Source organism: Pelmatolapia mariae, linkage group LG8, assembly GCF_036321145.2.
Source record: "Pelmatolapia mariae isolate MD_Pm_ZW linkage group LG8, Pm_UMD_F_2, whole genome shotgun sequence".
Taxonomy (NCBI): Eukaryota; Metazoa; Chordata; class Actinopteri; order Cichliformes; family Cichlidae; genus Pelmatolapia; species Pelmatolapia mariae.
Genome location: NC_086234.1, coordinates 28301784 through 28325944, shown reverse-complemented (window position 1 = coordinate 28325944; position 24161 = coordinate 28301784). Strand labels below are relative to the sequence as shown.

The 24161-nt window shown below is 52.5% G+C and overlaps 1 non-coding gene across 1 annotated transcript; it reads left to right on the top strand.

Annotated features, from left to right (window-relative positions):
* Window positions 1-6354: 6354 nt before the first annotated feature.
* On the top strand, window positions 6355-6473 carry LOC134633889 (5S ribosomal RNA). Its single transcript, XR_010094793.1, has one exon. It is a non-coding gene; the product is annotated as a 5S ribosomal RNA (ribosomal RNA).
* Window positions 6474-24161: the final 17688 nt, after the last annotated feature.

The window sequence follows — 24161 nt, the reverse complement described above, 5'->3', positions numbered from 1 at the left end:
GCAAACTACACCACACCAGGGCCTGTGGCTTTAGAAGAGGCCGCCTACAACACACCAAGGACTGTGCTGCTGGATGACGCAATGTTCATCACACCAGGGCCTGTGGCTCTGTATGAGGCCATCTACACCACACTGGGGCCAGTGCTTCTGGCTGAGGCCATCTACAACACACCAGGACCTGTGCTGCTGGCTGAGGCCATGGACAACACACCTGGGCCTGTGGCTCTGGCTGAGGCCATGTACACTACACCAGGGCCTGAGCTGCTGGCTGAGACCAACTACACCACACCAGTGCCTGTGCTACTGGCTGAGGCCATGGACACCACACCAGGACCTGTGGCTTTCTCTGAGGCCGTCTACAACACACCAAGGACTGTGCTGCTGGATGACGCAATGTTCATCACACCAGGGCCTGTGGCTCTGTATGAGACCATCTACACCACACTAGGGCCAGTGGTTCTGGCTGAGACCAACTACACCACACCAATGCCTGTGCTGCTGGCTGAGGCCATGAACACCACACCATGGCCTGTGGCTCTGGTTGAGGCAAACTACACCACACCAGGGCCTGTGTCTCTGGCTGAGGCCATGTACACCACACAGGGCCTGTGCTGCTGGCTGATGCAACCTACACCACACCACGGCATTTGGCTCTGGCTTAGGTCACGAACACCACACCAGGATCTGTGCCTATGGCTGAGGCCAGGGCACACAAGGGCAGGTGCTTCTAGCTGAGGCCATGTACACCAAACCAGGGCCTGTGCTTCTAGCTGAGGCTATGGACACCACCCCAGGGCCTTTGGCTCTGGCTGAGTCCATGTACACCACACAAGGGCATGTTCTGCTGGCTGTGGCAAACTACACCACACCAGGGCCTGTGGCTCTGGCTGTGGCCATGTACACCACACAGGGCCTGTGATGCTGGCTGAGGGAACCTACACCACACCATGGTCCTGTGGCTCTGGAAGACGCCGTCTACGACACACCAAGGGCTGTGCTGATGGATGAGGCCATGTTCATCACCCCCGGGCCTCTCCTGCTGGCTGAGGCCACCTACACCACACTAGGACCTGTGCTGCTGGATGAGGCTATGTACACCACACCAGGTCCTGTGCTTCTGGCTGAGGCCACCGCCACCACACAAGACCTGTGCTGCTGGAGGAGGCCAACTACACCACACCAGGACCTGTGGCTCTGTATGAGACCATCTACACCACACCGCGGTCAGTGCTTCTGGCTGAGGACATGTACACCAAACCAGGGATTGTGCTTCTGACAGAGGCCACCTACACCACACCAGGGCCTGTGTTACTGGCAGAGGCCATGGACACCACCCCAGGGCCTTTGGCTCTGGTTGAGGCCATGTACACCACACAAGGGCCTGTGGCGCTGGCTGAGGCAAACTACACCACACTAGGACATGTTCTGCTGGATGAGGCTATGTACACCACACCAGGTCCTGTGCTTCTGGCTGAGGCCACCTACACCACACAGGACCTGTGCTGCTGGCTGAGGCTATGGACACCACACCAGGGCCTGTGCTGCTGTCTGAGGCAACCTACACCACACCATGGTCCTGTGGCTCTGGAAGAGGCCGTCTACAACACACCAAGGGCTGTGCTGCTGGATGAGGCCATGTTCATCACCCCCGGGCCTCTGCTACTGGCTGAGGCCACCTACACCACACTAGGACCTGTGCTGCTCGATGAGGCTATGTACACCACACCAGGGCCTGTGGCTCTGGCTGAGGCCATGTACACCACACAAGGGCCTGTGTCGCTGGCTGAGGCAAAGTACACCACACCAGGGCCTGTGGCTCTGGCTGAGGCCATGTACACCACACAGGGCCTGTGCTGCTTCCTGAGGCAACCTACACCACACTATTGTCCTGTGGCTCTGGAAGAGACCGTCTACAAAACACCAAGGGCTGTGCTGCTGGATGAGGCCATGTTCATCACCTCCGAGCCTCTGCTGCTGGCTGAGGCCACCTACACCACACTAGGACCTGTGCTGCTGGATGAGGCTATGTACACCACACAGGGCCTGTGCTGCTTGCTGAGGCAACCTACACCACAACAGGGCCTGTGGCTCTGGATGAGGCCGTCTACAACACACCAAGGGCTGTGCTGCTGGATGAGGCCATGTTCATCACCCCAGGGCCTGTGCTGCTGGCTGAGGCCAACTAAACCACACCAGGGCCAGTGCTTCTGGCTGAGGCCATGGACACCACACCAGGACCTGTGGCTTTAGAAGAGGCCGTCTACAACACACCAAGGACTGTGCTGCTGGATGACGCAATGTTCATCACACCAGGGCCTGTGGCTCTGTATGAGGCCATCTACACCACACTGGGGCCAGTGCTTCTGGCTGAGGCCATCTACAACACACCAGGACCTGTGCTGCTGGCTGAAGCCATGGACAACACACCTGGGCCAGTGGCTCTGGCTGAGGCCATGTACACTACACCAGGGCCTGAGCTGCTGGCTGAGACCAACTACACCACACCAGTGCCTGTGCTCCTGGCTGAGGCCATGGACACCACACCAGGACCTGTGGCTTTCTCTGAGGCTGTCTACAACACACCAAGGATTGTGCTGCTGGATGATGCAATGTTCATCACACCAGGGCCTGTGGCTCTGTATGTGGCCATCTACACCACACTAGGGCCAGTGCTTCTGGCTGAGGCCATTTACAACACACCAGGAACTGTCCTGCTGGCTGAGGCCATAGACAACACACCTGGGCCTGTGGCTCTGGCTGAGGCCATGTACACTACACCAGGGCCTGTGCTGCTGGCTGAGACAAACTACACCACAACAGGGCCTGTGCTGCTGGCTGAGGCCATGAACACCACACCATGGCCTGTGGATCTGGTTAAGGAAAACTACACCACACCAGGGCCTGTGTCTCTGGCTGAGGCCATGTGCACCACACAAGGGCCTGTGGCGCTGGCTGAGGCAAACTACACCACACCAGGGCCTGTGGCTCTGGCTGAGGCCATGTACACCACACCACGGCATTTGGCTCTGGCTTAGTCCATGAACACCACACCAGGGTCCGTGTCTATGGCTGTGGCCAGCTACAACACACCAGGGCTTGTGCTTCTAGCTGAGGCCATGTACACCACACCAGGGATTGTGCTTCTGGCAGAGGCCACCTACACCACACCAGGGCCTGTGCTTCTTGCTCTGGACCTGTGCAGCCAGCTTAGGCCACGTACACCACACCAAGGCCTGTGTTACTGGCCGAGGGTATGGACACCTCCCCAGGGCCTTTGGCTCTGGTTTAGGCCATGTACACCACACAAGGGCCTGTGCCGCTGGCTGAGGCAAAGTACACCACACCAGGGCCTGTGGCTCTGGCTGAGGCCATGTACACCACACAGGGCCTGTGCTGCTTCCTGAGGCAACCTACACCACACTATTGTCCTGTGGCTCTGGAAGAGACCGTCTACAAAACACCAAGGGCTGTGCTGCTGGATGAGGCCATGTTCATCACCTCCGAGCCTCTGCTGCTGGCTGAGGCCACCTACACCACACTAGGACCTGTGCTGCTGGATGAGGCTATGTACACCACACAGGGCCTGTGCTGCTTGCTGAGGCAACCTACGCCACAACAGGGCCTGTGGCTCTGGATGAGGCCGTCTACAACACACCAAGGGCTGTGCTGCTGGATGAGGCCATGTTCATCACCCCAGGGCCTGTGCTGCTGGCTGAGGCCAACTAAACCACACCAGGGCCTGTGCTTCTGGCTTAGGCCATGGACACCACACCAGGACCTGTGGCTTTCTCTGAGGCCGTCTACAACACACCAAGGACTGTGCTGCTGGATGACGCAATGTTCATCACACCAGGGCCTGTGGCTCTGTATGAGGCCATCTACACCACACTGGGGCCAGTGCTTCTGGCTGAGGCCATCTACAACACACCAGGACCTGTGCTGCTGGCTGAGGCCATGGACAACACACCTGGGCCTGTGGCTCTGGCTGAGGCCATGTACACTACACCAGGGCCTGAGCTGCTGGCTGAGACCAACTACACCACACCAGTGCCTGTGCTCCTGGCTGAGGCCATGGACACCACACCAGGACCTGTGGCTTTCTCTGAGGCCGTCTACAACACACTAAGGACTGTGCTGCTGGATGATGCAATGTTCATCACACCAGGGCCTGTGGCTCTGTATGTGGCCATCTACACCACACTAGGGCCAGTGCTTCTGGCTGAGGCCATCTACAACACACCAGGAACTGTGCTGCTGGCTGATGCCATAGACAACACACCTGGGCCTGTGCTGCTGGCTGAGGCCATGAACACCACACCATGGCCTGTGGATCTGGTTAAGGAAAACTACACCACACCAGGGCCTGTGTCTCTGGCTGAGGCCATGTGCACCACAGAAGGGCCTGTGGCGCTGGCTGAGGCAAACTACACCACACCAGGGCCTGTGGCTCTGGCTGAGGCCATGTACACCACACAGGGCCTGTGCTGCTGGTTGAGGCAACCTACACCACACCATGGTCCTGTGGCTCTGGAAGAGGCCGTCTACAAAACACAAAGGGCTATGCTGCTGGATGAGGCCATGTTCATCACCCCCGGGCCTCTGCCGCTGGCTGAGGCCACCTACACCACACTAGGACATGTTCTGCTGGATGAGGCTATGTACACCACACAAGGTCCTGTGCTTCTGGCTGAGGCCACCTACACCACACCAGGGCCTGTGCTTCTTGCTCTGGACCTGTGCAGCCAGCTTAGGCCACGTACACCACACCAGGGCCTGTGCTTCTGGCTGTGGACCTTTGCAGCCAGCTTAGGCCACCTACACCACACCATGGCCTGTGGCTCTGGCTGAGCCCGTCTACATCACACCAGGGCCTGTGCTTCTGGCTGAGGCCATGGACACCACACCAGGGCCTGTGCTGCTGGCTGTGGACCTGTGCAGCCAGCTTAGGCCACCTACACCACACCAGGGTCTGTGCTTCTGGCTGTGGACCTGTGCAGCCAGCTTAGGCAACGTACACCACACCAGGGCCTGTGCTTCTGGCTGTGGACCTGTGCAGCCAGCTTAGGCCACCTACACCACACCAAGCCCTGTGTTGCTGGCTGAGCCCATGGACACCACCCCAGGGCCTTTGGCTCTGGTTGAGGCCATGTACACCACACAAGGGCCTGTGGTGCTGGCTGAGGCAAATTACACCACAGCAGGGCCTGTGGCTCTGGCTGAGGCCATGTACACCACACAGGGCCTGTGCTGCTGGCTGAGGCAACCTACAACACACCATGGTCCTGTGGCTCTGGAAGAGGCCGTCTACAAGACACAAAGGGCTGTGCTGCTGGATGAGGCTATGTACACCACACCAAGTCCTGTGCTTCTGGCTGAGGCCAACTACACCACACAAGACCTGTGCTGCTGGCTGAGGCTATGGACACCACACCAGGGCCTGTGCTGCTGGCTGAGGCCAACTACACCACACCAGGGCCTGTGCCTCTAGCTGAGGCCATGTACACCAGACCAGGGCCAGTGCTGCTGGCTGAGGCCACCTACACCACACAAGACCTGTGTTGCTGGCTGTGGACCTGTGCAGCCAGCTTAGGCCACGTACACCACACAGGGCCTGTGCTGCTTCCTGAGGCAACCTACACCACACTATGGTCCTGTGGCTCTGGAAGAGGCCGTCTACAAAATACCAAGGGCTGTGCTGCTGAATGTTCACCCCCGAGCCTCTGCTGCTGGCTGAGGCCACCTACACCACACTAGGACCTTTGCTGCTGGATGAGGCTATGTACACCACACCAGGGCCTGTGGCGCTGTCTGAGATCATCTACACCACACCAGGGCCTGTGCTTCTGGCTGACACCAACTACACCACACCAGGGCCTGTGCTTTTGGCTGTGGACCTGTGCAGCTGGTTTAGGCCACCTACACCGAACCAGGGCTTGAGGCTGTGGCTGAGGCCGTCTACATCACACCAGGACCTGTGGCTATGGCTGTGGCCAGCTACAACACACCAGGGATTGTGCTTCTGGCAGAGGCCACCTACACCACACCAGGGCCTGTGCTTCTGGCTGTGGACCTGTGCAGCCAGCTTAGGCCACCTACACCACACCAAGGCCTGTGTTGCTGGCTGAGGCTATGGACACCACACCAGGGCCTGTGCTGCTGGCTGAGGCCAACTACACCACAACAGGGCCTGTGCTGCTGGTCAAAGGCTAAAATGAGTCCTTTGGTTAGGGTATTAGGCAAGTATGCAGTTACCATTAACACTGTAGTTAAATTGGAGGCTTGTGTTCGTAACTGCGAGTACTGGCCACCTCACCACTTGATACCATAAATTGACGCTTTGTGCTGGAGACAGCAGCTTACGGCCATACCGCCTTGAGTACGCCCGATCTCGTCTAATCTCGGAAGCTAAGCAAGGTTGGGCTAGGTTAGTACTTGGGTGGGAGACTGCCTGGGAATACCAGGTGCTGTAAGCATTTGCTTTTCATGTCACTGAGCTGGATTTGATCCAGAGAAGGAGGGTGTTGAAAGAACAAAGGCAGTTGTCCATTAATGAGGCCACATTAACGACATTCCTTTTTGGCTGTTTTCAGCAATGTCTTGTGCTGCCGGGTGAGGCCATCCGCACCACACCGAGGCCTATTCTGCTAACATAGGTCATCTAAATTACACCAGGGCCTGTGGCCTGTGCTGACGCCGTCTACATTACACCAGGGCCTGTGCTTCTGGCTGTGGACCTGTGCAGCCAGCTTAGGCCACCTACACCACACCAGGGCCTGTGCATGGTATGGCTGTGGACCTGTGCAGCCAGCTTAGGCCACCTACACCACACCATGGCCTGTGGCTCTGGCTGAGCCCGTCTACATCACACCAGGGCCTGTGCTTCTGGCTGAGGCCATGGACACCACACCAGGGCCTGTGCTGCTGGCTGTGGACCTGTGCAGCCAGCTTAGGCCACCTACACCACACCAGGGCCTGTGCTTCTGGCTGTGGACCTGTGCAGCCAGCTTAGGCCACCTACACCATACCATGGCCTGTGGCTCTTGTTGAGCCCGTCTACATTACACCAGGGCCTGTGCTTCTGGCTGTGGACCATGGACACCACACCAAGACCTGTGCTGCTGGCTGAGGCCAACTACACCACCCCAGGGCCTGTGGCTCTGGCTGAGGCCATTTACACCACACAGGGCCTGTGCTTCTGGCTGTGGACCTGTGCAGCCAGCTTAGGCCACCTACACCACACCAGGGCCTGTGCTGCTGGCTGTGGACCTGTGCAGCCAGCTTAGGCCACCTACACCACACCAGGGCCTGTGGCTCTGGCTGAGGCCGTTTACAACACACAAGGGACTGTGCTGCTGGATGAGGCATTGTTCATCACACCAGGTCCTGTGCTGCTGGCTGGGGCTATGGACACCACACCAGGGCTTGTGCTGCTGGCTGAGGCCAACTACACCACACAAGGGCCTGTAGATCTGTCTAAGGCCGTCTACACCACACTACGGCCAGTGCTTCTGGCTGAGGCCATGGACACCACACCAGGGCCTGAGGCTCTGGCTGAGGCCGTCTACATCACACCAGGGCCTATGCTTCTGGCTGAGGCCATGGACACCACACCAGGGCCTGTGCTACTGGCTGAGGCAAACTACACCACACAGGACCTGTGCAGCCGGCTCAGGCCACCTACACCACACCAGGGCCTGTGGCTCTGTCTGAGGCCGTCTACACCACACCAGGGCCTGTGCTTCTGGCTGAGGCTATCTACAAAAAACCAGACCTGTGCTGCCGGCTGAGGCCATGGACACCACATCAAGACCTGTGCTGCTGGCTGAGGCCATGTACACCACACCAGGGCATTTGTCTCTGGCTGATGCCATGAACACCACACCAGGGCCGGTGGCTCTGGTTGAGGCAAACTACACCACACCAGGTCCTGTGTCTCTGGCTGAGGCCATGTGCACCACACAGGGCCTGTGCTGCTGGCTGATGCAACCTACACCACGCCACGGCATTTGGCTCTGGCGTAGGCCATGAACACCACACCAGGGTCTGTGTCTATGGCTGAGGCCAGCTACAACACACCAGTGTCTCTGCTTCTAGCTGAGGCCATGTACACCAAACCAGGGATTGTGCTTCTGCCAGAGGCCACCTACACCACACCAGGGCCTGTGCTTCTGGCTTTGGACCTGTTCAGCAGTCATAGGCCACCTACACCACACCAGGGCCTGTGCCTCTAGCTGAGGCCATGTACACCAGACCAGGGCCAGTGCTGCTGGCTGAGGCCACCTACACCACACAGGACCTGTGCAGCCAGCTTAGTCTACACCACACCAGGACCTGTGCTTCTGGTTGAGGCCATGGACACCTCACCTGGGCCTGTGCTACTGGCTGAGGCCATGGACACCACACCAGGGCCTGTGGCTCTGGCTGAGGCCGTTTACAACACACAAGGGACTGTGCTGCTGGATGAGGCATTGTTCATCACACCAGGTCCTGTGCTGCTGGCTGGGGCTATGGACACCACACCAGGGCTTGTGCTGCTGGCTGAGGCTATGTACACCACACCAGGGCATTTGTCTCTGTCTGAGACCATGTACACCACACCACGGTCAGTGCTTCTAGCTGAGGCTATGGACACCAAACCAGGGATTGTGCTTCTGGCAGAGGCCATCTACACCACACCAGGGCCTGTGCTTCTGACTGTGGACCTGTGCAGCCAGCCTAGGCCACCTACACCACACCAGGGCCTGTGGCTCTGGCTGAGGCCGTCTACATCACACCAGGGCCTGTACTACTGGCTTTGGACCTGTTCAGCAGTCATAGGCCACCTACACCACACCAGTGCCTGTGGCTCTGGCTGAGGCCATGGACACCACACCAGGACCTGTGCTACCGGCTGAGGCAAACTACACCACACAGGACCTGTGCAGCCAGCTTAGGCAGTCTACACCACACCAGGACCTGTGCTTCTGGTTGAGGCCATGGACACCTCACCTGGGCCTGTGCTACTGGCTGAGGCCATGGACACCACACCAGGGCCTGTGGCTCTGGCTGAGGCCGTTTACAACACACAAGGGACTGTGCTGCTGGATGAGGCATTGTTCATCACACCAGGTCCTGTGCTGCTGGCTGGGGCTATGGACACCACACCAGGGCTTGTGCTGCTGGCTGAGGCCAACTACACCACACAAGGGCCTGTAGATCTGTCTAAGGCCGTCTACACCACACTACGGCCAGTGCTTCTGGCTGAGGCCATGGACACCACACCAGGGCCTGAGGCTCTGGCTGAGGCCGTCTACATCACACCAGGGCCTATGCTTCTGGCTGAGGCCATGGACACCACACCAGGGCCTGTGCTACTGGCTGAGGCAAACTACACCACACAGGACCTGTGCAGCCGGCTCAGGCCACCTACACCACACCAGGGCCTGTGGCTCTGTCTGAGGCCGTCTACACCACACCAGGGCCTGTGCTTCTGGCTGAGGCTATCTACAAAAAACCAGACCTGTGCTGCCGGCTGAGGCCATGGACACCACATCAAGACCTGTGCTGCTGGCTGAGGCCATGTACACCACACCAGGGCATTTGTCTCTGGCTGATGCCATGAACACCACACCAGGGCCGGTGGCTCTGGTTGAGGCAAACTACACCACACCAGGTCCTGTGTCTCTGGCTGAGGCCATGTGCACCACACAGGGCCTGTGCTGCTGGCTGATGCAACCTACACCACGCCACGGCATTTGGCTCTGGCGTAGGCCATGAACACCACACCAGGGTCTGTGTCTATGGCTGAGGCCAGCTACAACACACCAGTGTCTCTGCTTCTAGCTGAGGCCATGTACACCAAACCAGGGATTGTGCTTCTGCCAGAGGCCACCTACACCACACCAGGGCTTGTGCTTCTGGCTTTGGACCTGTTCAGCAGTCATAGGCCACCTACACCACACCAGTGCCTGTGGCTCTGGCTGAGGCCATGGACACAACACCAGGACCTGTGCTACCGGCTGAGGCAAACTACACCACACAGGACCTGTGCAGCCAGATTAGTCTACACCACACCAGGACCTGTGCTTCTGGTTGAGGCCATGGACACCTCACCTGGGCCTGTGCTACTGGCTGAGGCCATGGACACCACACCAGGGCCTGTGGCTCTGGCTGAGGCCGTTTACAACACACAAGGGACTGTGCTGCTGGATGAGGCATTGTTCATCACACCAGGTCCTGTGCTGCTGGCTGGGGCTATGGACACCACACCAGGGCTTGTGCTGCTGGCTGAGGCTATGTACACCACACCAGGGCATTTGTCTCTGTCTGAGACCATGTACACCACACCACGGTCAGTGCTTCTAGCTGAGGCTATGGACACCAAACCAGGGATTGTGCTTCTGGCAGAGGCCATCTACACCACACCAGGGCCTGTGCTTCTGGCTGAAGCCACCTACACCACACCAGGGCCTGTGGCTCTGTCTGAGACCATGTACACCACACCACGGTCAGTGCTTCTAGCTGAGGCCATGGACACCAAACCAGGGATTGTGCTTCTGGCAGAGGCCATCTACACCACACCAGGGCCTGTGCTTCTGGCTGTGGACCTGTGCAGCCAGCCTAGGCCACCTACACCACACCAGGGCCTGTGGCTCTGGCTGAGGCCGTCTACATCACACCAGGGCCTGTACTACTGGCTTTGGACCTGTTCAGCAGTCATAGGCCACCTACACCACACCAGTGCCTGTGGCTCTGGCAGAGGCCATGGACACCACACCAGGACCTGTGCTACCGGCTGAGGCAAACTACACCACACAGGACCTGTGCAGCCAGCTTAGGCCACCTACACCACACCAGGGCCTGTGGCTCTGTCTGAGGCCGTCTACACCACACCAGGACCTGTGCTTCTGGTTCAGGCCATGGACACCTCACCTGGGCCTGTGCTACTGGCTGAGGCCATGGACACCACACCAGGGCCTGTGGCTCTGGCTGAGGCCGTTTACAACACACAAGGGACTGTGCTGCTGGATGAGGCATTGTTCATCACACCAGGTCCTGTGCTGCTTGCTGGGGCTATGGACACCACACCAGGGCTTGTGCTGCTGGCTGAGGCCAACTACACCACACAAGGGCCTGTAGATCTGTCTAAGACAGTCTACACCACACTACGGCCAGTGCTTCTGGCTGAGGCCATGGACACCACACCAGGGCCTGAGGCTCTGGCTGAGGCCGTCTACATCACACCAGGGCCTATGCTTCTGGCTGAGGCCATGGACACCACACCAGGGCCTGTGCTACTGGCTGAGGCAAACTACACCACACAGGACCTGTGCAGCCGGCTCAGGCCACCTACACCACACCAGGGCCTGTGGCTCTGTCTGAGGCCGTCTACACCACACCAGGGCCTGTGCTTCTGGCTGAGGCCATCTACAAAAAACCAGACCTGTGCTGCTGGCTGAGGCCATGGACACCACACCAAGACCTGTGCTGCTGGCTGAGGCCATGTACACCACACCAGGGCATTTGTCTCTGGCTGAGGACATGGACACCACACCAAGACCTGTGCTGATGTAGACGAAATAAAGCTCTTATTGGCGAAATAAAGCTTTTTTCTACAACTTCATACAGACAGATGTAACTTTTGATAGAAGAATCAGATATACATATTTATGGGTTCATCTTATAGAATTCAACACGCCCGTGCTGGGAAAATAGGTTTTGCAGCTGTTTGAGCAGAGATTTTCAAATTATTCACAAAATGAAAACATATAATTTGTTTGGAGTGAGCACTCCATTCAAATGCATGTAATAGCGAGAAACGCACTGTCCCGACGAAATAAAGCCTTTTTCTGTAACTTCATACAAACATTAACAAATTAATCTCCTGCTAAAACCAGGCAAAGACCCTGTATATCCCTCAAGCTATCGTCCAATATCCCTTATAAATGTAGACCTTAAAATAATTTGCAAAGCTCTCTCAAAGAGACTAGAGAAAATAACCCCCCTCTTAATTCATCCTGACCAAACTGGTTTCATAAAAGGTAGGCACTCATCAACAAATACACGTAGATTACTTAATTTGATAGACTACTCATACAGTAAAAACCTTGAAACTACAATATTTTCTCTAGATGCAGAAAAAGCGTTTGACAGAGTTAACTGGAAATTTCTATTTGCAACTTTACACAAATTTGGTTTTGGATCTTCTTTCATCAACTGGTTAAAAATATTATATAATTCCCCAACAGCTTGTGTCAGAACAAATGACCAGACATCCTCCAGCTTCTGTCTCCTGAGGGGCACCAGGCAGGGATGCCCACTCTCCCCTTCACTGTTTGCAATTTTTATCGAACCACTAGCAGCAGCAATTAGACAGAATTCAGTAATTAAGGGCATAAAATGCAAGAACGTGGAACATAAAATCAGCCTTTATGCGGATGATGTGTTACTCTTTCTCCAAAATTCACAAACCAATATCTCTGGGGTGATTGAACTGATAAACTCTTTTGCAAGAATATCAGATTACTCAATTAACTGGTCAAAATCTACAGTCCTTCCGATTAATTGCTCCTTCCATAATTCCTCTTCTACTCCACTGCAATCGGGAAATATAAAATATTTAGGTATTAATGTTTCTCCCAAGCTTGCAGATCTAACTAAATTAAACCATATCCCACTTTTAAAGAAAGTAGAAGGTGATCTGGCTAGGTGGAAATGTCTACCCATATCACTCATGGGAAGGGTTGCCGCTATAAAAATGATGGTATTACCAAAAATACATTATTTATTCTCAATGATCCCAACTAAACCGCCGCAAGATTGGTTCAGATCTCTAGATTCATATATGTCCAAATTCCTTTGGAAAAATAAGCCCCCACGTATAAGCTTAAAAACACTACAAAAGACCAAGGATAAAGGAGGATTAGAACTACCTAACTTTCAGCACTACTTCTTGGCCAACAGGCTTCAGTTTATCTCAGGATGGCAAAAACATACCCTCTTAGATGAACCTTGGCTAGATGTAGAACAAGCACTTTGCAATAATCTAGAGATTTCAGATCTACCGTTTATCAGCTCAAACATCCAACGACATGAATGCTTCAAAAGCGTCAACATCAGCTCCTCTCTGACAGCGTGGTGGGAGTTTCTGAAGTTGACAGAGTCTCCATTAATCCCATGCAAACGTACACCTATCTGGAACAACCCTGACATATTACAAAACAATAATATGATAAACTTTTCAGATTGGAGTAGTAAAGGAATCAAATATTTAGAACATATACTAGAAGGAACAGAATTTATTTCATTTGACAGACTAGTTACACAATATGGGATCAACAAGAAAAGATTTTTAGAATATCAACAAATTAAATCCATAGTAAAAAAGAGATTTAAACCGGGTCAAGTTGAACTACAAACACCACCAAGTGTGGTTCAATTTCTTACTCTTAAAACCCCCAAATTACTATCCAAAATATACAGAATGCTTTCTAAAACAGATGAATCAATATCACTTCCTATTGCAAAATGGGAAGCGGATTTATCAGTTAACTTAGACCAAAACTTCTGGTCTCAGATTTGCTTAAAAACCTTTCATTTAATTAGAAATCCCAGTCTTCAATTAATTCAATACAAAATACTACATAGAGTGCACTATACAGGTCATCGGATGTTCAAGATGGGCTTTACGTCTACCAACAACTGCTCACACTGCCAAACCAATTCACCGGACAATTATATCCACGCTCTTTGGTTCTGTCCACCAGTTCAGAAGTTTTGGCGTGAGATATGTGAAGACTTATCAAAGTGTCTGAAATGTAACATTACAACTTCTTCTGGAAAAATAGGTTTTGCAGCTGTTTGAGCAGAGATTTTCAAATTATTCACAAAATGAAAAGATATAATTTGTTTGGAGTGAGCACTCCATTCAAATGCATGTAATAGCGAGAAACGCACTGTCCCGACGAAATAAAGCCTTTTTCTGTAACTTCATACAAACAGCTTTAACGTTGGATAGAAGACTCAGATATACATATTTATGGCTTTATCTTATAGATTTCAGCACGCCCGTGCTGGGAAAATAGGTTTTGCAGCTGTTTGAGCAGAGATTTTCAAATTATTCACAAAATGAAAACCTATACTTGTTTTGGGCGAGAACTCCATTCAAATGCATATAATAGCGAGAAACGCACTGTCTTGGCGAAATAAAGCCTTTTTCTGTAACTTCATACAGACAGATGTAACTTTTGATAGAAAACTCAGATATACATATTTATGGGTTTATCTTATAGAATTCAACACGCCCGTGCTGGAAAAATAGGTTTTGCAGCTGTTTGAGCAGAGATTTTCAAGTTATTCACAAAATGAAAACATATAATTTGTTTGGAGTGAGCACTCCATTCAAATGCATGTAATAGCGAGAAACGCACTGTCCCGACGAAATAAAGCCTTTTTCTGTAACTTCATACAAACAGCTTTAACGTTTGATAGAAGACTCAGATATACATATTTATGGCTTTATCTTATAGATTTCAACACGCCCGTGCTGGGAAAATAGGTTTTGCAGCTGTTTGAGCAGAGATTTTCAAATTATTCACAAAATGAAAACATATAATTTGTTTGGAGCGAGAACTCCATTCAAATGCATGTAATAGCGAGAAACGCACTGTCTTGGCGAAATAAAGCCTTTTTCTACAACTTCATACAGACAGATGTAAATTTTGATAGAAGACTCAGATATACATATTTCTGGCTTTATCTTATAGAATTCAACACGCCCGTGCTGGGAAAATAGGTTTTGCAGCTGTTTGAGCAGACATTTTCAAATTATTCACAAAATGAAACCATATAATTTGTTTGGAGCGAGAACTCCATTCAAATGCATGTAATAGCGTGAAACGCACTGTCCTGGCGAAATAAAGCCTTTTTCTACAACTTCATACAGACAGATGTAACTTTTGATAGAAGACTCAGAAATACATATTTATGGGTTTATCTTATAGAATTCAACATGCCCGTGCTGGGAAAATAGGTTTTGCAGCTGTTTGAGCAGAGATTTTCAAATTATTCACAAAATGAAAACATATAATTTGTTTGGAGCGAGAACTCCATTCAAATGCATGTAATAGCGAAAAACGCACTGTCCGGACAAAATAAAGCCTTTTTCTGTAACTTCATACAAACAGCTTTAACTTTTGATAGAAGACTCAGATATACATATGTAGCGCCTCTACTCAGGACCAGTACACTTTCACTTCAAATAGAGACCCTAGACATCTTACTAGGTTCAGAAGGAGGTTTTGTTTTGGAGACTCACAAAAGGAGTTGACTTGGAAGTGAATAACTGGGACCTTTATTGCCTCAGTACTATTCGTAAACATATACAACACAATAAACCAAATTGCACACTAATAGTGCATTTTAAAGGTGAATAGATGTAAAACAGAACAAAATAAAATAACATAAAGACACTTAAATGGAAGACTTATACTGAACCGTATTAGAGCTCTTTTGAGTGAATGAAACAGATTAAAGTGTTCCTGTTGTGAAGTTTGAATTGTCCAGTCTGAATTGTCCTTTAAAGTCGTTGAAACCCAAACAGGTGTACTGTAGGGGAATTGTCAGTGTGCAGACCCTATTATCCGGGCAGGAAAAATAGTGCATAGGGCTTATCTGAAATCCAGGGTTGCTTGAATCAGTTTCTCAGGCAAGATCCACAATCCGATCGCATGGCTGGCCACACCATTTCACGATCATCCAGGATCTCATTTGGGCTGTTCTCGCCGTCAGTGGTTCTCCAGAATCCTTCTAGTAGTTCAAAAAAACCAATCTACACAAACAGTGCAGAACAATGAATTTCTTTTCCATCTTATGTTCTTAACATGAGCTCATTAACTTCTTTTCCAAATGTATTAATCACAGATGGCATTCCCTTTAGCTTTACCAAGTTACAAGAGTTACAGTAACTTGTTTGTACCAGTATCAACTATTTTTATCAAAATTATATCACAATAAAGAACATCAGCAGCTTAAACAATGTAAGCTGTCATAGCAATGAAAGTGACATTCATCCTTAAGGCTTACAAGCAAATGTAACTTAATTCACAGTGCAAATACTATTAAACTTGAAATATGCTCATATCCATTAAGACATAACCATTCTAATATAAACAGAGCTGGTGCTTCTACTTGAATACCTCCCCGATCGGAATATGGCTTCGGTGGGGTGGGGTGGCTAACAGCTATTAGCAGTTAGCATCGGCAGTAAAACATCGTTAGCTCAAAGCATTCAACACTTATAACACACTGTAAAGAACAACAGGAGAAGTAAAACAACACGCCAGATTCTCATAGCTCCCGATTGGTTTTTGTTCAAAGGTTTCTGAGCTGAATCGTCTAGTGAAATACATTATCTAGCTTAACAGGTAGCTAACAAAAGCACGTGACTCACCGGGATTTTCCAACACAAATAACTTGACAGACGTTATTCCCTTTGTGGTCAGAGTTCGGGTCCAAGGTACTTTTTCCATGCGCTCCGACACGTACTTGACCGCCATCAGAAGGAAGATCTCACAGGAAGAGACCGGTAATACTTCCTGCGCACTAGACGCAAGGTCGTCAGAACACAAGACTGCATCACAGCACCCCCTTGTGAGAATAACAGGCTATAGCCTTAGATAACAAACAGGGATTTTGCAGCCCTGTATTTCACATGGGTTACACATATTTATGGCTTTATCTTATAGAATTCAACACGCACGTGCTGGGAAAATAGGTTTTGCAGCTGTTTGAGCAGAGATTTTCAAATTATTCACAAAATGAAAACAAATAATTTGTTTGGAGCGAGAACTCCATTCAAATGCATGTAATAGCGAGAAACGCACTGTCTTGGCGAAATAAAGCCTTTTTCTACAACTTCATACAGACAGATGTAACTTTTGATAGAAGACTCAGATATACATATTTATGGCTTTATCTTATAGACTTCAACACGCACGTGCTGGGAAAATAGGTTTTGCAGCTGTTTGAGCAGAGATTTTCAAGTTATTCACAAAATGAAAACCTATACTTGTTTTGGGCGAGAACTCCATTCAAATGCATGTAATAGCGAGAAACGCACTGTCCTGGCGAAATAAAGCCTTTTTCTACAACTTCATACAGACAGATGTAACTTTTGATAGAAGACTCAGAAATACATATTTATGGCTTTATCTTATAGAATTCAACACGCCCGTGCTGGGAAAATAGGTTTTGCAGCTGTTTGAGCAGAGATTTTCAAGTTATTCACAAAATGAAAACCTATACTTTGTTTCGGGCGAGAAATCCATTCAAATGCGAGGCCAACAACATTTCACCAGGGTGTTGCTGCCTGATGCCATCCAGATTGTAATGTAATAGCGTGAAACGCATTAACTCGGTCAAAGAAAACGTTTTGCTACAACTTCATAAAGATAGCTGTAACTTTTCATAGAAGATTCAGAAACACATAATTATGGCTTTGCCTTATAGAATTCAGCATCCGCGTGAAATAGGATGCTGAAATGCGAAATAGGTTTTGCAGCTTTTCGAGCTAAGATGGTATTGGCCAGCACCCCTGGTATAATGTCGACGACATCAACGAGCAGCACAGGCCCTGGTATAATGTGGATGGTATCAGCCAACAGCACAGACCCTGGTGTGAGGAAGATGGCCTCACATAAAACACTGCCCCTGGCCTAATGTGGATGACCTCACCCAACATCACTGGCCCTGGTGAAATTTGGATGGTATCGGCCAGCACCACAGGACCTGGTGTAATGTGGATGGCATCAACGAGCAGCACAGACCCTGGAGAAATGTAGTTGGCCTAAGCCATAAACACAGGCCCTGGGGAAATGTGGATGGCCTCAGCCAGCAGCATAGGCCCTGGTGTAATGTGGATGGTACCAGCCAAGAACACTGGCCCTGGTGAAATGTGGATGGTATAAGCCAGCACTACAGGCCTTGGTGTAATATGGATGGCCTCAGCCAACAACACTGGCCCTGGTGAATTGTGGATGGTATTTGCCAGCACCACAGGCCATGGTGTAATGTGGATGACCTCAGCCAACACCACTGGCACTGGTGAAATTTAGATGGTAACGGCCAGCACCACAGTCCCTAGTGTAATGTTGATGGCATCAACGAGCAGAAAAGGCCCTTGTGAAATGTAGTTGGCCTCTGCAAGCAGCACAGAGCCTGGTGTTGTGGAAGATTGCCTCAGAGGAATCACTGGCCCTGGTGTCATGTGGATATCCTCAGCCAATAGCAAAGGCCCTGGTGTGGTGAAGATGGCCTCACAGGAAGCACTGTCCCTGTTGTAATGTGGATGGCCCCAACCAACAACACTGGACCTGGTGAAATGTGGATGGTATTGGCCAGCACCACAGTCCCTGGTGTAATGTGGATGGCATCAACGAGTAGCTCTGACACTGGTGAAATGCGGATGCCCTCAGCCAAATGTACAGGCCCTTGTGTGGTGAAGAAGGCCTCACAGGAAGCACTGACTCTGGTGTAATTTGGATGGCCCCAGCCAGCAGCATTGGCCCTGGTGTATAGTGGATGGTATCAGCCAACAACACTGGCCCTGGTGAAATGCGGATGGTATAAGCCAGCACCACAGGCCACTGTGTAATGTGGATGGCCTCAGCCAACAACACTGGCCCTGGTGAATTGTGGATGGCCTTAGTCAACAACTCTGGCCCTGATGTAATGTGGATGGTATCATCCAGCACCACAGGACCTGGTGTAATGTGGATGGCCTCAGCAAACAGCACATGCACTGGTGTTGTGTGGAAGGTATCAGCCAGCATCACAGTCCCTGGTGTAATGTGGATGGCATCAACGAGCACCTATGGCACTGGTGAAATTTATTTGGCCTAAGCCAGAAACACTGGCCCTGGTTGAATGTTGATGGCCTAAGCCAACAGCACAGGCCCTGGCGTAATGTCGATTGCCTCAGCCAACAACACAGGCGCTTGTGTAATGTGAAAGGCATCAACGAGCAGCACAGACCCTGGATAAATTTATTTGGCCTAAGCCCGAAACACAGGCCCTGGTGTAATGTGGATGTCCCCTGCCAACAACAGTGGCCCTGGTGAAATGTGGACGGTATCGGCCAGCACCACAGGCCCTGGTGTAATGTGGATGGCATCAACGAGCAGCAAAGGCCCTGGTGAAATGTAGTTGGCCTCTGCCAGCAGCACAGGCCCTGGTGTAATATGGATGGTATCAGCCAACAACATTGGCCTAGGTGAGATATTTATAGTATCAGCAGGCACCACAGGACATGGCATAATGTCGATTGCCTCAGCCAACAACACAGGCCCTGGTGTAATGTGAATGGCATCAACGAGCAGCACAGGCCCTGGTGTAATGTGGATGGCCTCAGCCAAAGGTACAGGCCCTTGTGTCGTGAAGATGGCCTCACAGGAAGCACTGTCCCTGGTGTTATGTGGATGGTATCATCCAGCACCACAGGCCCTGGTGTTATGTGGATGACCTCGACCAAAATCACTGGCCCTGGTGAAATTTGGATGTTATCGGCCAGCATCACAGGCCCTGGTGAAATGTGAATGCCATCAACCTGCAGCACAGGCCTTGGTGAAATATGGATGGCCTAAGCCAGCAGCACAGACCCTGGTGAAATTTGTCTGCAATCAGCCAGCACCACAGGCCCTGGTGTGGTGAAGATGGTCTCACAGGAAGCACTGTCCCTGGTGTAATGTGGATGGCCCCAGCTAACAACACTGGCCTTGGTGAATTGTATTTGGCCTCAGCCAGCAGCACAGGACCTGGTCTGGTGAATATGTCCTCAGCCAGCAGCACAGGCCCTTGTTTGGGGAAGATGGCCTCACAGGAAGCACAGGTGCTGGTGTGATGAGAATGGCCTGTTCTTCTGGCTGAGGCCATTCTCATCACAGAGAGAGAATGCTGGTGTGGTGAAGATGGCATCACAGGGAGCACTTGCCCTGGAGAAATGTGGATGGTATAAGCCAGCACCACAGGTCCTGATGTAATGTGGATGGCATCAACAAGCAGTACAGGCCCTGGTGAAATATAGATGGCCTAAGCCAGAAGCACAGGTACTGGTGAAATTTGTCTGCAATCAGCCAGCACCACAGGCCCTGGTGTAATGTGGATGGCATCAACGAGCACCTAAGGCACTGGTGAAATTTATTTGGCCTAAGCCAGAAACACAGGCCCTGGTTGAATGTTGACGGCCTAAGCCAACAGCACAGGCCCTGACGTAATGTCGATTGCCTCAGCCAACAACACAGCCGCTGGTGTAATGTGAATGGTATCAACGAGCAGCAAAGGCCCTGGATAAATTTAGTTGGCCTAAGCCCGAAACCCAGGCCCTGGTGAAATGTGGATGTCCCCAGCCAACAACAGTGGCCCTGGTCTAATGACGATGGCATCAACGAGCAGCACAGACCCTGGATAAATGTAGTTAGCCTAAGCCAGAAACACAGGCCCTGGTGAAATTTAGACGTCTCTAACCAAGAACAGTAGCTCTGGTGAAATGTGGACAGTATTGGCCAGCACCACAGTCCCTGGTGTAATGTGGATGGCATCAACAAGCAGCACAGGCCCTGTTGAAATGTAGTTGGCCTAAGCCAGAAACACAGGCCCTGGAGAAATTTTGATGGTATCAGCTAACAGCACAGGCCCTGGTGTAATGTGAATGGCCTCAGCCAACAGCTCAGGCCCTGTTGTGGTGAAGATTGGTGAAGATACAGGAAGCACTGTCCCTGCTGTAATTTCGATGGCCTCAGCCAATGTTCCCTCTAATTTTTAATGTGTCTGAGCGCACACACAGACTCTCTGAGTGGATCCCTTGGACCACTATGAGCGACATCAGACGTGTGCACTGTGGTCACGCCGGCATCTAATCCATCCAAGTTACATGGTTTATTAAAATAATGAAATTACAGTGTTTACATTTATCTTAGACTACTCTTAATTAACTGCTTTAGCCCACTAAAAATGAAAATTTTAAAAAATTTAGTCATTGACCTGTGTACTGGAAGAGGCCGTATACAACACAAAAAGGGCTGTGCTGCTGGCTGAGGCAAACTACACCACACCAGGGCCTGTGGCTCTGGCTGAGGCCATGTACACTACACAGGGCCTGTGCAGCCGGCTTAGGCCACCTACACCACACCAGGGCCTGTGGCTCTGTCTGAGGCCGTCTACACCACACCAGGGCCTTGGGTACTGGCTGAGGCCATGGACACCACACCAGGACCTGTGCTGCTGGCTGAGGCCATGGACACCTCACCAGGGCCTGTGGCTTTCTCTGAGGCCGTCTACAACACACCAAGGACTGTGCTGCTGGCTGAGGCAATGTTCATCACACCAGGTCCTGTGCTTCTGGCTGAGGCCACCTACACCACACCAGGGCCTGTGCTTCTGGCTGAGGCCCTCTACAACACACCTGGGCCTGTGCTGCTGGCTGAGGCCATGGACACCACACCAAGACCTGTGCTGCTGGCTAATGCTATGGACACCACACCAGGGCATTTCGCTCTGGCTGAGGCCATGAACCTCAGCCAGGGCCTGTGGCTCTTGCTGAGGCCAGCTACACCACTCCAGGGACTGTGCAGCCAGCTTAAGCCACTTACACCACACCAGGGCCTGTGGCTCTGGCTGAGGCCGTCTACATCACACCAGGGACTGTGCTTCTTGCTGAGGCCATGTACACCTCATCAGGGCCTGTGTCTTTGTCTGAGGCAATGTACACCACACCAGGGACTGTGCTCCTGGATGAGGCTATGGTCACCACACCAGGGCCTGTGCTGCTAGCTGAGGCCAACTACACCACACCAGGGCATGTGGCTCTGTCTGAGGCCATGTACACCACAACAGGCCCTGTGTTGTTGGCTGAGGCCATGTACACCACACTAGGACCTGTGCTCCTGGATGAGGCTATGGACACCACCCCAGGGCCTGTGCTGCTAGCTGAGGACATGTACACCACACCAGGGCATGTGGCTCTGTCTGAGGCCATGTACACCACAACAGGCCCTGTGCTTCTGGCTGAGGCCATCTACAACACACCTGGGCCTGTGCTGCTGGCTAAGGCTATGGACACCACACCAGGGCATGTGGCTCTGTCTGAGGCCATGTACACCACAACAGGCCCTGTGTTGTTGGCTGAGGCCATGTACACCACACCAGGGCGCGTGCTGCTGGCTGAGGCTATGGACACCACCCCAGGGCCTTTGGCTCTGGCTGAGGCCATGTACACCATACAGGGCCTGTGGCTCTGGATGAGGCAACCTACACCACACCATGGTCCTGTGGCTCTGGAAGAGGCCGTCTACAACACACCAAGGGCTGTGCTGCTGGATGAGGCCATGTTCATCACTCCCGGGTCTCTACTGCTGGCTGAGGCCACCTACACCACACTAGGACCTGTGCTGCTGGATGAGGCTATGGACACCACACCAGGGCCTGTGGCTCAGGCTGAAGTCAGCTACACCACAGCAGGGCCTGTGCTTCTGGCTGACGCCACCTACACCAAACCAGGGATTGTGGCTCTGGATGAGGCCACCTACACCACACCAAGGCCTGTGCTGCTGGGTTTGGCTATGGACACCACCCCAAGTCCTTTGGCTCTGGCTGAGGCCCTCTACATCACACCAGGGCCTGTGCTTCTTGCTGAGGCCATGGACACCTCACCAGGGCCTGTGTCGTTGTCTGAGGCAATGTACACCACACCAGGGACTGCGGTCCTGGATGAGGCTATGGACACCACACCAGGGCCTGTGCTGCTAGCTGAGGCCAACTACACCACACCAGGGCATGTGGCTCTGTCTGAGGCCATGTACACCACAACAAGCCCTGTGTTGTTGGCTGTTGCCATGTACACCACACCAGGGCCCGTGCTACTGGCTGAGGCTATGGACACCACACCAGGGCCTTTGGCTAAGGCTGAGGCCATGTACACCACACAGGGCCTGTGGCTCTGGATGAGGCAACCTACACCACACCATGGTCCTGTGGCTCTGGAAGAGGCCGTCTACAACACACCAAGGGCTGTGCTGCTGGATGAGGCCATGTTCCTCACTCCCGGGTCTCTGCTGCTGGCTGAGGCCACCTACACCACACTAAGACCTGTGCTGCTGGGTTTGGCTATGGACACCACCCCAAGTCCTTTGGCTCTGGCTGAGGCCATGTACACCACACAGGGCCTGTGCTTCTGGCTGTGGACCTGTGCAGCCAGCTTAGGCCACCTACACCACACCAGGGCCTGTGCTTCTGGCTGAGGCCGTCTACATCACACCAGGGCTTGTGCTTATGGCTGAGGCCAACTACACCACACCAGGGCATGTGCTTCTGGCTGTGGACCTGTGCAGCCAGTTTAGGCCACCTACACCATACCAGGGCCTGAGGCTCTGGCTGAGGCCGTCTACGTCACACCAGGGCCTGGGCTTCTTGCTGAGGCCATGGACACCACATCAGGGCCTGTGCTACTGGCTGAGGCAAACTACACCACACAGGACCTGTGCAGCCGGCTTAGGCCACCTACACCAGACCAGGGCCTGTGGCTCTGTCTGAGGCCGTCTGCACCACACCAGGGCCTGTGCTGCTGGTTGAGGCCAACTACACCACACCAGGGCCTGTGGCTCTTGCTGAGGCCAGCTACACCACTCCAGGGACTGTGCAGCCAGCTTAAGCCTCTTACACCACACCAGGGCCTGTGGCTCTGGCTGAGGCCCTCTACATCACACCAGGGCCTGTGCTTCTTGCTGAGGCCATGGACACCTCACCAGGGCCTGTGTCGTTGTCTGAGGCAATGTACACCACACCAGGGACTGCGGTCCTGGATGAGGCTATGGACACCACACCAGGGCCTGTGCTGCTAGCTGAGGCCAACTACACCACACCAGGGCATGTGGCTCTGTCTGAGGCCATGTACACCACAACAAGCCCTGTGTTGTTGGCTGTGGCCATGTACACCACACCAGGGCCCGTGCTACTGGCTGAGGCTATGGACACCACACCAGGGTCTTTGGCTAAGGCTGAGGCCATGTACACCACACAGGGCCTGTGGCTCTGGATGAGGCAACCTACACCACACCATGGTCCTGTGGCTCTGGAAGAGGCCGTCTACAACACACCAAGGGCTGTGCTGCTGGATGAGGCCATGTTCCTCA